Source organism: Danio rerio, chromosome 18, assembly GCF_052040795.2.
Source record: "Danio rerio strain M-AB ecotype USA chromosome 18, GRCz13ab, whole genome shotgun sequence".
NCBI lineage: Eukaryota > Metazoa > Chordata > Actinopteri > Cypriniformes > Danionidae > Danio > Danio rerio.
Genome location: NC_141038.1, coordinates 13,412,026 through 13,428,896, shown reverse-complemented (window position 1 = coordinate 13,428,896; position 16,871 = coordinate 13,412,026). Strand labels below are relative to the sequence as shown.

Sequence of the window (16,871 nt, the reverse complement as noted above, 5' to 3'; positions counted from 1 at the left end):
TCTCTGAAATACTCAGACTAGCCCGACTGGCACTAGCAACCATGGCACATTCAAAGTCACTTAAATCACCTTTCTTTCCCATTCTGTTTCTCGGTTTAAATTGCAGCAGATCGTCTTGACCCTGTCTACATGCCTAGATGCATTGAGTTGCTGCCATGTGATTGGCTGATAAGACATTTGCGTTAACGTGCAGTTGAACAGTTGTACCTAATAAAGTGGCCGGTAAGTGTATAGTTTTGTATTGCAATATCTCAAAAATAACAATGATTCATTTAAAGTATGCTACATAACATTATTTTGTGAAGAATTAAATAGCTGTTTGTATGCCATATTATTCAGACACACTAAATCCGCACTTACCGGTTTGTGTGTGTGAAAAAATACAAAGGGAGGAGAATACACTGCACATTTCTGCAGCAATGCAGCACTTCTTATTCACCGCAACACTTGTTCAGCTGATAATAGAATGCAGGGAGAGAATACAAGAAGACTGTATTACTCTAAATCACCCTTTGGGTTAGAATATGCCTGGGATTTAGAAGCCCAGAGCAGGAAAGAGGCTTTTCTTGCTCATTATACCTTGTTGACAGAATTTGATATTGAAATTTTCATCATGCATTGTAAAAAAAGCAGGCTGTGAAAACAGCCTCACGTTTAGGTCAACAAAGCCACTTAAATCTATTTTTGGTGAAAATAATGTACATCAGCATTTGTCAGCTAATGTGTAAATCTTCTGCAACGTATTCTGTAGTTCATATCAATTATTAATGCATGCCTCATCATACTAATACAGCATTAAAAAAAGAGTCAACAATAAATTTGCTGCACCTCCTGAGGCAATGAAAACAAGCCCATTTATCATAGTTTAAATGGTATGATATGCTATCTCTCCTGCTGTCTGTTCTTTTTTGTCTTCTTTTTGGAGTGCTGTTGGTCATGAGCACAGACTAGGGGAGGTCTGGAGTATTTTAGGGCAGTAAATTGCCCTGTATAGAGAGTTTTTTTTTTCTAGTACTCTGCCTCAAGCATCTTATAACAATGCCACTTAGTAGCCATCCTTAGAGAACAAGCGTCCTACATACATGCTGGGTAGTGAAGTGAGACGGGGCAGGGTCTTATTTAATTAGCACACAGGTCAGGAGCCATGGGCAGCTACTACCTGAATACACAACCACTGAAGGTTGGTCTAGGAAACTGTGCCACTGGGCATCACCTATAAGCTGGGTGTAAATGAATGGCTGGTGTAACATGCTGGCAAGGAAATAAAGTTGCGTGGGGAAATGAGATTTAGGACAGGATTATATTGATATAATTATACGCATCTGCTGTGATGTTTACCACTGTGTCTGATGCAGACACAGACATCAAAAAGAAAATCTGATTTTTTAACAACAACAATGTACAACCGAAACAGTTTTGTTTTAAACTGAAAAAAACAAAAAAACAAAAACAGATAGACAGACAGAATGACAAGAACACAGACGGACAGACAGACAGACAGACAGACAGAAAGACAGACAGACAGAATGACAAGAACACAGACAGAAAGACAGACAGAATGACGAGAACACAGACAGACAGACAGACAGAATGACGAGAACACAGACAGACAGACAGACAGACTGACAGACAGAATGATGAGAACACAGACAGACAGACAGACAGACAGAAAGACAGACAGACAGACAGAATGACAAGAACACAGACAGAAAGACAGACAGAATGACGAGAACACAGACAGACAGACAGACAGACAGACAGACAGACAGACAGACAGACAGAATGACAAGAACACAGACAGACAGACAAAATGACGAGAACACAGACAGACAGACAGACAGACAGACAGACAGACAGACAGACAGACAGACAGACAGAATGACAAGAACACAGACAGACAGACAGACAGACAGACAGAATGACGAGAACACAGACAGACAGACAGACAGACAGACAGACAAGAACACAGACAGACAGAATGACAAGAACATAGACAGACAGACAGACAGAATGACAAGAACACAGACAGACAGACAGACAGACAGACAAGAACACAGACAGACAGACAGACAGACAGACAGACAGACAGACAGACAGAATGACGAGAACACAGACAGACAGACAGACAGACAGACAGAATGACAAGAACACAGACAGACAGACAGACAGACAGACAGACAGACAGACAGAATGATGAGAACACAGACAGACAGACAGAATGACGAGAACACAGACAGACAGACAGACAGAATGACGAGAACACAGACAGACAGACAGACAGACAGACAGAATGACGAGAACACAGACAGACAGACAGACAGACAGACAGACAGAAAGACAGACAGAATGACGAGAACACAGACAGACAGACAGACAGACAGACAGAATGATGAGAACACAGAGAGACAGACAGACAGACAGACAGACAGACAGACAGAATGATAGATAGATAGATAGATAGATAGATAGATAGATAGATAGATAGATAGATAGATAGATAGATAGATAGATAGATAGATAGATAGATAGATAGATAGATAGATAGATAGATAGATAGATAGATAGATAGATAAACAGACAGACAGACAGACAGACAGACTTCTCTTGATAATGAACTAGCAGGAGTAAGAGGGAAAAGAGACTTAAGGAAATGATGTTGATCATGACACACTCTATAAGGCAGAAAATGGATTTGTCACACTTAAACAGAGAACAAATGGAGTCTATAGTCTACAACTGCTTCTAACAGTCATAACAGCCTGAAAGAGCCGAGTACAGACTTTACTCATTTCATTGCCGGAGCCCACAGTTTCTTTTAATGCAGCCACTGAAGTTGCCGTCTGGAAGGCTAAAGTAATGAACAATCAATAGGCACACCCCTGGGTAAAGCAGACCAGCTCTTTCCCAATGTCTCATTGCAGCAGAAATAAACTGAAAAATGTGCAGGGATCTTCAGGTTTAGACCATTGCTTAATTCAAAGGCACCGGCCTAAATCTTGATCAAATCTGTACAACCAAAACTGTTTGATATTTACAATTCTATCAGAAATCTCTATCACTGTAGACAAGAAAGTAAACTTACGCCCCATTCACACGGGGCATAAGCGTCAACGCTTCCCATTCACTTTGAATGAGTGACGTCAGGCTTTGCTGAACTGCATTGTGGACGGAAGCGTCAGCCAATCAGATCGCTGTATGCAAATACACCAGCTAGACAGTGGCCTATTGCTAACTGAATATCATTGGCTGACGCTGCAATGACGATCGCTTCAGCCCCAACTTCAGAGACGCCTTCAGTCAAGCGTTGAAGCTGAAGCCCCATGTGAATGGGGCGTTACATCTTATACAGCAAAGCTCATCAGACCTTCTAAGTAGACTCTATACATTGTAACTCCTTGATAATAATTTATATTAGTACTGTAATCTCTTTGCACTCTTTCTAACCTGAAATTGTCTAATTATCGATTATTGGTATTGTTTCTCCTTGATAATGGCAGAGCGCAGATGGCCGAGTTTCACATGCACAGTATCACCTAGAGGACTCATTAGAGGTCATTTACATTGCAGGTCCAATGTTGCATGTACACATGGATACTATACATGTACATCCACAAACCCTCGCAACGAGGAACTTAAGTGTGTCAAGTGAACTGTGTGTGGAACATATTGGAACCTACATGTTGTATATACTTTGGCTCACAGGCTAGGCACACATCATTATCCATGTTCACTTCCATCTAATGCACAGCAACGTTTTAACACCTTTCTTCTCCTGATGGCCAAAATTACACAACTTGGACAGTGTACAGACTGCAGACAGGCAAAGTGTACTGTGGGTTTACTCTGTACATACTATATTCACCATGCTTTCAATGTCAAGCAACAGGCTACTACCAGTGTCAGTTACGTCACTTCACTGATAGGGTTGGGTATCGTTTGGGCTTATCGAGATATCGGTGCTATATCAATACTTTTAAAAGGGTACTGGTGCCAAAACGGTGCCTGAACTGATACTTTTGAGCCACAAAGTTATAGAGGATTACTCTAGAAAAAAAAATTAAATCATTTTAATTAAACAATATAATTAAAGTATAAAGTTTTAATTTTTTATACATTTGAATTTAATTGCATGAATATATTTCTTTTGATCATTTATATGTTTGCATAAATTTAAGACTTCATTCATTCATTCATACATTAATTTTCTTGTCGGCTTAGTCCCTTTATAAATCCGGGCCCGCCACAGCGGAATGAACCGCCAACTTATCCAGCAAGTTTTTACGCAGCAGATGCCCTTCCAGCCGCAACCCATCTCTGGGAAACATCCACACGCACATTCACACACACACACACACACACACACACACTCATACACTACGGACAATTTAACCTACCCAATTGACCTGTACCGCATGTCTTTGGACAGTGGGGGAAACAGGAGCACCCGGAGGAAACCCACACGAAGGCAGGGAGAACATGCAAACTCCACAAAGAAACGTTCAAAGGTTCGAACCAGCGACCCTGTGACCTACTGCGCCACTGCCTTGCCCAATTTAAGACTTGCATTATGCAATAAACATTACATTAGCTTCCTACTAACCTGTGGAAAGGCTGTGATCCAAATCAGGGAACACCTTTTTTTCTAGGGTTGGGGCTTGTGAATACATTTACATGGACATCAGTGAGGGACTTATTTTAATTTTTCGACTTTAACTGCAGTTCGGCAGTTCATTCAGCAACATATTGTTTAAGGTTTCAATTTTAGGTTTTTAGAATATGAAGTAAGGACTGGTGGAAGAGTTTTGTTTTAATGGAATTAGATACCGCATGGATGTCTGTGATCCTTTAAGATAATCAAAGATCGCTCTTAAAATATTGTCTTAATCATATTAAAATCAGATTATTGGTGTCCAAACGCACTCAGTGAAAGTGCCAGATGACATCGCAAGCTGTCAAAGACAGTGCATTCCTCTGCCTTTAAGTTGATTCCATGAAATGTTTCATTAAGTTTGATGTGTTTCCCCCCTTACACAAAACTTTTGTAAAGCATCTGCTTCACGTTGCTGTGTTAGAATCATTGCTTGTAAAATATAGTCATACTTTTGAATGCTAGTTTAAGCAAATTTGATTAACGTGATCATGCGTGTTGATGAATCTGAAATGAGCTGCTCACCGGATGTGATATACTGTCCTGCAAGCGTTGCCTGCGTGTGTGCATTCCCTAAGCAACAAGAACAAATATCTTACATCGATGACATTGTTTGTATCCCTCAAAGTTGTTTAGAATTAAATGTTGAGAGATGATGTGAGACAACATGTATCTACAGTATGTCTGCCTTTAATGTACCCCTTGATGCTTTTTACGTCCTTGTCACAGCACCAGTGGCACTGAAATTAGGCATCAAAACTCATATGCTGAATCGGTCTGGTCCATACCGTTTACTAGGTACGGGTTAGGGATGGGACGATAACCGCTTTCAATGTATACCGCGGTTAGGAAAAGTCAAGGTTTTAATACAGTAAAAATTTTCTGTAATACCGTTCCTAAGGTACATTATGTGTAAGATTTTTTATTTACATTTTTTTGTTGTTGTTTTTTAGAACAGTATCTCCAGCAGAAAAAAAATCTCCAAAGATGCCATTTTAAATTGTAAAGAAATCTGTGTTTTTGAAACTAATGGAGACAGCAATGAATTATATAACCTGACGTGTTTACTGCTCCTAAACATCGTAAATATTTAAATAAATAGCATATTTTGTTTTCAAAGGGGAATTAACAAAGAATATATTTTAGAGCAGTGAGTAAAATACTGTGATACCGTGAAATTTTTATCCAAGGTTATCATACCGTCAGGATTGCACAGGGTTTCGGTACACAACCCTATTCACTGACATTGAAAAATTATCTCCTGAGAACTCATGGGATGTTGACGTGTACATTGAATATGCCTATTGTTTTTGCTTACTGTAATGGACACTAAACTGTCAGTGAGCACCATTCTGTGAATGAGACATAACACCGAAGTCTTGACTCTCTAGGACCCAGGATGTCATTTGAAAAGAGAAAGAGTGTATCCTCAGCATCCTGATGCAAACATGCTAACCTGCCTCTGTCTATTATTGCCTTCTAACCATTCCCATATGATCTGATTGGCTTCATCACTCGGTCTCATCTCCACCAATAAGCTGATGTGGAGTTTGGTGCAGAATGGCTGCTCTTGCTTCATACAGGTGGATTCTGCACACTGACAGCGGATGAGGAGATAACCTCCAAATCTGTAAAGTGCTTTGAGTGCCCATAAAAGGGCCATAAAAATGGAACAAATGGGAGTCAACTCTAACAGGGTATTATAATGATTGTTAGGGCTTTCTGTATGTGTGTTTGGACAAGTTTCATACTTAAGCCAAAGATCTAAGAATCCCTACTCACATTTTTGGGTTTCTCATAAGAAATTAATCAGCTGGCACAAACAGATGCATATGAGGCATGATTCATATTCAAGATTTATAACTCCAAAATGTACATTTATGCACTTGGCAGATACTTTTATATTAATTCTTAAACCCAGGGATAAACAGCAAAACAGTCATGCTTCCCTTAGCAGGCACCAATGTTGTATAATTAATTAAGCTTACTCTCAGTAGTAGCTCTGAAAATGCTGTTTATTGGTATTAATTCGGAGAGTAGTGCTGGCTAACAGCGCAACAATCATTAGCATCAGAGACAGATCAATATTTCACACCTCTGGGGGATCTTGAGAGATGAGGTTCTTTGTGCCAAGAGGTTGCACTATGGGGGCTGGGCAGAAAACCAAGGGCCAGTGCGACCGGTCTTTATCGATTAGCTCCTTGAACCCCTGCTGATGTTGTAAAGGGGAATCCTATGAGGCTCCCTTTCTCCCATTTTAGTCTCTCACTACTTCGCTTTTCTTTCTATGTCTAGGACAAGCAGATTTATGACTCCATATGGATGACCTAGAAGTGCTCTATGCCCTTCTGTGAGTATTTAAAACAGGCCCAATGTTTACCAAGAACTAGAGTCATAGAGCTCATCAGTGTTTCAACTTGCATTGTTGCTTTGTTTAGTACTGTTCTAACTAGGCTTTTAATGGTTAACTGAAGTCATGCAGGCTGGTCTTAACACATCTGAATTCCTGAAGATGATTTGTTGCAGGGGTGTTCAAATCCTACCTCTTGGATCTATTGTACTGCAGATTGTAGCCCCAACACACTTGTGTAGAAATTTCAAGTGAGTTCTAGATTTTCATTAACTGGTTTAGATGTGTTTAGTTAGGGTAGGAAGTTCTAGGAATGGAATGTTACAGGGTAGTGGCACTCTAGGAACATTTTAGACACTCTTAATTTGTACCTGTTCTACAGCCCCTAGAACTTACTGTAGGGAAATTCTTGGACACTTGGACACACAAGGAGACTTGGCTTTGTCCTAATAATAGACATACATGCTTAAAATCTTTATGGGAGTTACTGCTCTGCACATTGTGTCTTCCTGTTTAAGATCATCAGCTTATTCATAAACAAAAGATGTGTCCCAAATTGTATATTTTCCTACAATCCAGTAAGATGAAAAAAACAATACCTAATTCAATAGTACATACAAAATCCCTCCGAGGGCCATTGATATCGAAGCTAATATTTGCCACACTATGTTGGCATTTCGTAACATCTATTTTTTTTACAGGGTGGGTCATTAGTCCAATGCTCAACCCCCAACCTGGAAGGACCAGGACATGCACACATACACTATGAACAATTTAGCTTACCTGATTCCATTGAGAACATGCAAACTCTACACAGAACTGCCAACTGATTCAGCCGGGGCTCGAATCAGTGACAGCTCTAGCCACTTCGCCACCATGCTACGCACACTCAAATACACTCTGGCTAATTAATTTTCTTCCATAAATTCATTTTTTCACCTATAACGAATATCTTTGGAATATGGGGGAAAACAGAGCACCCTGAGGAAACCCACGCAGACACAGGGAGAACATGCAAACTCCACACAGAAATGCCACTTGTCCCATTTGTGACTCAAACCAACCACCATCAAATGAGTCACCATGCCATCCTACATAAAAAAAATCATTGTATTGAAAAAAGCAATCGATGAGAAGTACCTGGATGACCTACTACTATTTCATAAGGCCATGAAAGAGGATTTATGAATAGAAGTGAAGCAACGCAACTAAAGCAGGAAAGTCATGTGATAATGATAACAGGGTGGAGGCAGTATGTCAGAATTGCATCCATTCATACAATATTATATTCATACAACAGAGCATACTTTTTAATGGCCGTACCCCCACTCAGGCAATATGCAATTTCAGATTTACCATGGTCAGAAATTGGGAGATAAAAGAGCTCAAGGCTTTAAGATTGGAAAAAGTGTAACAGCTAATTTAGATGATACATTTCCAACCACTGACTTTTTGACACAGTTGTGTGGCAGTCATTCAGTTTGCATAGACCAGTGATTCCCAAACTCGGTCCTGGAGGGCTGATGGTCTGCTGTTTTGGTTCCAACCCTAAACACACCTCATCAAGCTAATTATGCTCTTGCTAGTCATGCTAGAAGCTTTCAGACAGATCTGTTGATGCAAGTTGCAGCTAAAATCTGCAGGACATCCGCCCACCAGGACAGAGTTTGGGCACTGATGGTATATAGATAATAATAATGAACAAAAACTTCCATAAGCTGTGCTTTTCGGAAAGTTGTCTGTGACTTCTCTAATTAGCCTTCTTTTTTTCCTGGTGTAAAAGTAAAAATATATTAATATAAAGCTAATGTTTAAGGCCAAACATGTTGCAGATTAGACTGTATGCTGTAAAACAGTTCATTTAGTTTGGTGAAGTTGTTTGTTTACTGTCAATCTCTCCTTTCCATATGCCCTCTTTTGATGCCCTCATTGTATAGAACAGAGGATGAGAGCATTAGTTTTAGCTGTTCAACAGTTTTATAGGGACCATGCGAGCACTAATGGTTCGTAGGCCCTATTGGAATTAATCTGTTCATTCTTTGTCTTCTTCTTTTTCGAAAACTAATGAAACTTTGCACACACACTAGAAGTGGTGAAAATTTATGTTTGCTATAGGTTTCGGAAGTAGGGGTGGCAAAATGGCTCAAATGCACATTTGACAAAGTAGCCCCAAACCACATTTCACGCACACATATGAAGATTGGCAAAATCTGAAAATCTGAAACCCAATACCAAAAAACACCAAATTTGGGCATTGTCATCTAAAGGCCTTGGCAATGTTAAATTGTGAAGATGTAGAGTAGAGATCTGCGCGGGACTAAATTTTGAATCCCGCTCCTGCCCGCACCCGCCAGGTTTTAGCCGGAACCCGACCGCTCCCGCTTATATTAAGCACTTGATGTCCCGTTGCCCGACCCGCCCCGTTTTCTATTCGCCACGCCCGATCCCGCTAAAGAGCGAGGGGAGAACAAAACCGAAAATCACCCAGTTATACAGTCCAGACAGCCTATAACAAGCTGTCTGTATAAACACACACACGCACAGCACCAAGCACACACACACAGACAAAGCTTTCTCTCTCATTCGCGCACGCGCGCCCTCTAACTCACACTCATAAGCACCAAGCACAAACACAGGCAAAGCTCTATCTCTCATTCGCGCGCACACGCACACGCACACACACACACACACACACACACATATCTCTCATTCGCGCGTGCGCATACATACACACACTCACTGCAACAAACAAGCTAAACACAGCATCGCGCTATTTCATTTACACACATACATACGCGTGCTCACTCGAGAGTCGGGAGCAATATTGCTAGACAGCCCGCTCCCGTCCCAAATTAAACCCGTTACCGACTGCTCCCGTGATTTATTCGGGAATTTATACCCGCGCCGTAGAAATCTGGTCGGGTTGCAGACCTCTAATGTAGAGTTTTCATCGAAGGGTGCGTCTGTGGCAACCTTACAAACTTTGATGTTTCGCCATGAAACAAAGTTGTTACACTGTAACTAGGACATGCATTGTCTGATCTGCCTCAAAATCCCTACATTTGATAAGAGTCCTGACCTAAACAGGTTTACATGCCAGTATCCAGTTTTAGTCATAGCGCCACCTGCTGGCAACAGGAAATAGCATATTTTAGAGTATTACAAACTCCTCCTAGAAATTGTATGAGATCCTATCCAAATCTTTTCAGTGTAATCCAAAGACCTCAGTGATGTTCAAGTGTGATGATTTAAGGGAAGGTATGAATGAATCAAATTGCAAACTTGAATGCAACGTAAGCAATTTGGATCAAATATCAAATGTATAATGTAATGCATAATCATAATTGTAAAGTGTGAGTGTAACATCCTTGATATGAGATGTGAAGCATCCTCTTATCACTGTAGATCAAGGGCATTTCAGTAGAAGCAGAACTTTAGGGCAATACACTGTTCAAGTACACAAACACCCTCCATAAAACACTCAACAGTCTATTTCCTCTGTTTCCTGGGGGACCGAAAAACATTTTGAGCTCTGTTTACCAGAAGCAGATAAAAACACAAAATGGATAACAGTGAATCATTATAGTCCTTTACTTATTGCAGAGCTGAATAATTGAAGATGATTTATTCCAATATGTACAGTAATGAAACAAATAAAAACTAACTATGATTAGATTGTTACAATTAAACAAACAGTACAAGTAAAAATGAAAGTTCTGTCATGATTTACTCACCATCATGTTGTAAAAATGTCTTTTTTATTAGTGTATTTTTTCAGTATTTATTTTAACATTGTTTTAATCCGCACTTTCATTACATGGAGGAAAACAAATCTTTAACAAATATCTTTTCCACAGAAATAAATAAAGTAGTACAGGCTTGGATCAACATGAGAGTAAGTCAATTAAATATCAATTTAACCGTGTTTCTGTGTTAATACAGCTGTGGCATTTCCTGTTCTGCAACATTTCATAAACTAATGACATTGGCCTTATTTTCCAATGGCCAAATTCGAATAGGCTATTTTCACATGACGTCATTGATATTGTGCAAAATTTAGATGGAGGAAAGTGATACTTCTACATATGAATTGCTATCAGAATGTTGAGATGTTTCTGTTTTTTGTTGATTATAATTGTTTAAATCGGCCAAAATAAAAAATGTCAGCTAGACTCCTCACTCGTGTCGGCCGGCCTGTTTATTTGTGTTTGTTTAGTTTTGTTGCTGTTGCTGTATTGTCTAGTTTCTCTCGATTAGGTGATCGATTTATTAGGTAAGCTTGCACAGGTCAATTTAGTATCTGAGAAGTTGAACGATCTTTAGGAGTATCGGATTATATAAGATCTTGTTTTGCTAATGGCTAACGGTGTGTACTTGTCGAGAGATTAAGTAAATTGAGCAGTATAGTATCTCTTTTTGTTAGTTAGTTTATGGAGTGTGTTATGTTTTGGAGTAGTTATGAACTTTAGTTAAGCGATGTGCTGAATATTATGTTTTTGTTTCTGCATTTTTCTTTGGTTAGTCAGTTTAGTGGGTTGGGGTTTAGTTAGATCATTTTGTTATAATATTTTTTTTGTTTTGGCAACACTCCTGTTTTTCGTTTAATTAGATTATTTAAAATTACATTCTAATTTCATACATTTATTGTTTGTTATTTTCTGTTTAATAAATACTTCCTTTTTGTTTCACTTAACCAGCAGTTGTGTCTTCTTATTTTCATCCAGTATCATTAGAGATTCACTGATTGTTTCGTTTCATCCTATCAATATCTTAATAACTTAAACACGTAACATTATAGAAACTGAAGCTTATTGAATAATCTGTTAATAACTACAGTTGTGTCGTACCCCAGCAACACTATAATTACTAAGACAGTTTAATTCAAGTAATAATCTATAGTATTTTTCCAAACACTATGGTATTTACTATAGTATTTTTTATGTAACGTAATAGATTATACAGTATCGGCCTCGATGACAGGCAAATTTATTTTAGTTCAGCAGAAAACTTAGCCCTTTTCATGATATAAGGATCGTGCCCAACATATGGGGTTAATTTCTAATTATATCTCCTTTGAAATATTGTATAAATGGCAAAAATTCAGACTTTCCTCCATGTCTCCCATTCAGTTTTTTACTTCCTGCCCTCCATCTGAATTTCAAGCATCACCAGAACCACATGATTGAATAAAAACAATAATTATGCCATTTTTGTCTTTAATTGAACAAAAATATCAATAGATTTATAAACACAAGCTGTCTGAATGTGTAAAACAGTTGAATGTGTGTACACAATACACATCACCACAAGAACTGTTCACAAAAAGCTTTGATTTGCAATTTTTCTACCTTGCACATTCAGAAAATCTGATTTGCAAGTAAATTCCAGGGAAACTCTCCAAGGAATTGAGCCCGAAGGCAAAAGGTGCAACGTGGCCCTTCACGTTCTGTTTAATATTCATCAAAATAGAGAATAAATAGAGAAAGATAAAGAGAAAAAAGACCAAATAGCAGGTCAGTCCTCAGGAGGAAATATCACCTCCAGCGCTTGTGTCCTTCACAAGACTATCATCCGCAGACAGACTCTATTATAAACAGCAAATATGCTTTGAACACAAAGAAAGACACAGATACTATCCGAAAGGCAAGGAGCAAAACAGATATGCATTATTGATCGCACCCTGAATGATACAAATCAGGATTTAAATTGTCTGCACGCTCTGTACTCAGAGTTTTACTAAATAAACATGAAGTAAATGCATTTCTAATTTTACCGGAGTAGATAAAAAACATCTAAATAGATAACAAATGATAAACAGTTCCATGCAATCCCAAACTGAGTGCAAATTTTGTCAAGCTGACCCCAATTTTTGGCTGGCTTGGAAAGGCAAGCTTAAGCATGATTTGCATGATAACGGTTAATTAAAGACGAGCCCACAGGGCAGACTAGCCTGATAGAGGGGGAGACACCATGAAAATAAATGCAATTACTGACACACTTATGACAGTTTTTCATTGCAAATGACTCACTGCTGTCAGTGAATATATGTCTGAGATAAGCTGTCATACATATTGTCAAAGAAAACAAAGGCCCATCATAGTCGTTGACCTTTGCTGTGCTTTACTTCAGTGGATTATAGGGAAACATGAGGACACTGATGAAATAATTTATACTCATATATTACAATAAAACTGCTTTAAAAAAAACATCAGCTAGAGGACATCATCCAAAAATGAGTTTCACTGACAACAATAAAGACCCCATAAACATAAGGTCAAAAAGTCAGATTATTCTGTTTCAACTGTGCTCATGGTGCAAATTCACATATACTGTAAGCACTAATGTTTATTGTATGATTAGTCTGTTTGTTAGTAGTATGGATATGTGGTTAGTATGTTTCTAGTATGGATTAGTATATTTTTAGTATGTTTGTTAGTATATTTCTAGCATGGATTAGTCTATTTTCAAAGTATATTGATAGTCTGAATTGTTAGTATGTCTAATGTAAAGTCAATGGCAGTTTTTTACAATGGGACAGTTTTATTTATGGGACAGTTGCTAGAGTGCCGTAAATGGTTGCTAGGGTGTGGCTAGTAAGTTGAAAGCTCATCAGTAATTGGCAGATTGGTAGTCTGAGTTAAATGAGCCCAGCTTTAAGTCTGTATGACAGTCTGGTGAACGGTTATGAGGTCACAAAGTTTGGTCCAATGTTAAGTCAATGGGACTTTTCCAAATTTGCTGGGTCAGTTTTTGGAAAATTGTAAGTCGGATCAGTTGGAAAATTAATTTCACTGACAACAATAAAGACCACATAAACATAAAATAACTAAAAGAATAAATAAAAAGAATATTCTGCTTCAATTGTTGTCATGATGCAAAATCATATACAATCAAGCACTAATGTTTATAGCATGATTAGCATGTTTTTAGTATGTTATTAGTATGGATATGTTGTTAGTAGGCAAGGCAGTGGCACAGGACAGTTGTCGCCTCACAGCAAGAAGGTTGCTGGTTCGAACTTCGGCTCAGTTGGCGTTTTTGTGTGGAGTTTGCATGTTCTCCCTGCCATCGCATGGGTTTCCTCCGGGTGCTCCGGTTTCCCCCACAGTCCAAAGACATGCGGTACAGGTGAATTGGGTAGGCTAAATTGTCCGTAGTTCATGAGTGTGTGTGTGAATGTGTGTGTGGATGTTTCCCAGAGATGGGTTGCGGCTGGAAGGGCGTCCGCTACGTAAAAACTTGCTGGATAAGTTGGCGGTTTATTTCGCTGTGGCGACCCCGGATTGATAAAGGGACTAAGCCAACAAGAAAATGAATGAATGAATGTTGTTAGTATTTTTTTCAGTATGGATTAGTATATTTTTAGCATGTTTGTTAGTATATTTCTAGTATCTAGTGAAGAATTGGTAAGTTGTTAGCATGTCCAATGTAAAGTCAATGGCAGTTTTTTTTTTTTTACAATGGAAGTCTATGGGATAGTTCCTATAGGGTGCGGCTTTGTAGGGTGTGGCTAGTAAGTTGAAAGTTCACTAATGATTGGCAGATTGGTAGTCTGAGTTAAATAAGCCCAGCCTTAAGTTCGTATGACAGTCTGGTGAAAAGTTACAGTATGAGGTCAGAAAGTTTGGTCCATTGTTAAGCCAATAGGACTTTTTCAAATTTTCTGAGTTAGTTTTTGAAAAACTGTGAGTTGGATCAGTTGGAAAAGAGTCAGACCAGTTTTGAGGTTTAGAGGTTAGTTTTTGTAGCTTGAACGGTTTAGTAGATATGCATATAGACCATTTTGAGGCATGTAAACAAAAACAATGGTCCCAATGTATTATCTGTTTTACATTTAATTTCTATAGCTTCAGAGAGTCCAAAAAGAGCCACATATTGATAGTAATGTTATGATAGCTGTTTTAACAAAAAGTTATTATTGACTTGCCTCTTGCAGTTATAAAATGTTCATTTGCCAATGACATCATCACATTGAAATGGTCTATGGAAATTGGTCTCAGAAGAAGAAGTAGTAGTAGTTTATGTAATAGTATCTTGGCTTTCTCAAGACACCATGACTATTATTTCTGTTTAACTATGATTTAACAATTCAACATGGATCCCCAACATTCTGTAATCGTACTAACAATCACATTTAAAGCATAAATAAGGCACCTTGTGCTGTGCAACCAGTTTCTGGATGACTGCAGAAGTATCCCGTTCCATCACTATTTGTCTCCGTTTCCCTGTTCCTCTCTCCTTTCATCCTTATCTGTTCATCATTTCACCCCTCTAAAAGAGTCCATTTGTCCTAGATATGTTACATTGTGGTCGATCGAAAACAGTATTAAACCAGTAATGGGTGTCCACTTTGGATGGTTACTGACTGTGTGCTTTAATTGCTCATTACGCTTATCATTTAGGATGTCACAAAACTCAACAATTACAAAGCATGGGCTTATGCTGATTTAATTTTTTTTTGTTAAAAAATTGTTAATAAAAAAAAAATTATATCATCATCTAGCAACACTTCTAAATCACTGAGCTTTATATATGGGTCAGATAGATAGATAGATAGATAGATAGATAGATAGATAGATAGATAGATAGATAGATAGATAGATAGATAGATAGATAGATAGATAGATAGATAGATAGATAGATAGATAGATAGATAGATAGATAGATAGATAGATAGATAGACAGACAGACAGACAGACAGACAGATAGATATAGATAGATAGATTTCAATTTTATTTGATCCATGCACAAAAATAAGCTGTCATGTTTGACCCACAATCAGATAAACAGACATAATGATGATACATGTATGCCATGAGTGAACATCTTATTGACATTCAGACTCAGAGAGAAGACAACATTTCCCAGCAGGAATGAACTGTAATGGGCCAAATGCCCAGAAAACTTCCTGACACACAAAAGATTCTTCATAAACCTGACACAAGAATCATTCCTCACCTGAAGGAGTCTAAAATTGAACAACCTCATTAATAAATTTAAAATCACATACTTTATAAATATAATGCACCCCCCTCCCCACAAAATCAAAAACAAATACGTGCCATATGAAGTTTCAAAAAATGAAAAGTTTTCTCACATTTCACTTTAAAGACAATAAAACTAACCTATCGAAATAAAAGTAAAACTATTTAGACTAAATCACATGAGATTTTTTTAAATATATATTTTTACATTTTACAATAACATTTCATATGGCACTTAGAAGTTTTTGCATCTGATCTATATACAGAAGTCTAAATTGTTAGCCCTTCTGTGAATTTTTTAATATTTCCAAAATTATTTTTAACAGAGCAAGATTTTCTTTCACACTATTTCCTATAAATATTTTTTTCTTCAGTAGAAAGTCTTAATTGTTTTACTTCGGGAAAATTAAAAGCAGTTTTTAATTTTCTAAAAACGTTTTAAGGTCAATATTATTAGCCCCTTTAAGCAGTTTGCTTTCAACTGTCAACAACGACTTGCCCAATTACCCTAACTCAGATAATTAACCTAGTTAAGTCTTTAAATTGCTCTCTTAGCTGAATATGCTATCTTGAAAAAATATCCAGTAAAATATTATGTAGGCCTACTTTCATCATGGCAAATGTAAAAGAAATCAGTTATTAGAAAATAGCTATTAAAACTATTATATTTAGAAATAAGTTGAAAAAAAAATCTTGTCTCCGTTAAATAAAAATTAGCATGTGTATAAAATATACAGAGGCTAATAATTCTGACTTCAACTATATATATATATATATCTATATATATGTATATATATATATATATATATATATATATATATATATATATATATATATATATATATATATAAAGATTTCTGATGCAAAGCCACTAAATTTAGCAAATATG

The 16,871-nt window shown here is 37.7% G+C and overlaps 1 protein-coding gene across 3 annotated transcripts in view; it reads right to left on the bottom strand.

Annotated features, from left to right (window-relative positions):
* bicd1a (BICD cargo adaptor 1a) overlaps positions 1-16,871 on the bottom strand; it is a 67,302-nt gene that overhangs the window by 49,822 nt on the left and 609 nt on the right. The window lies entirely within an intron of this gene.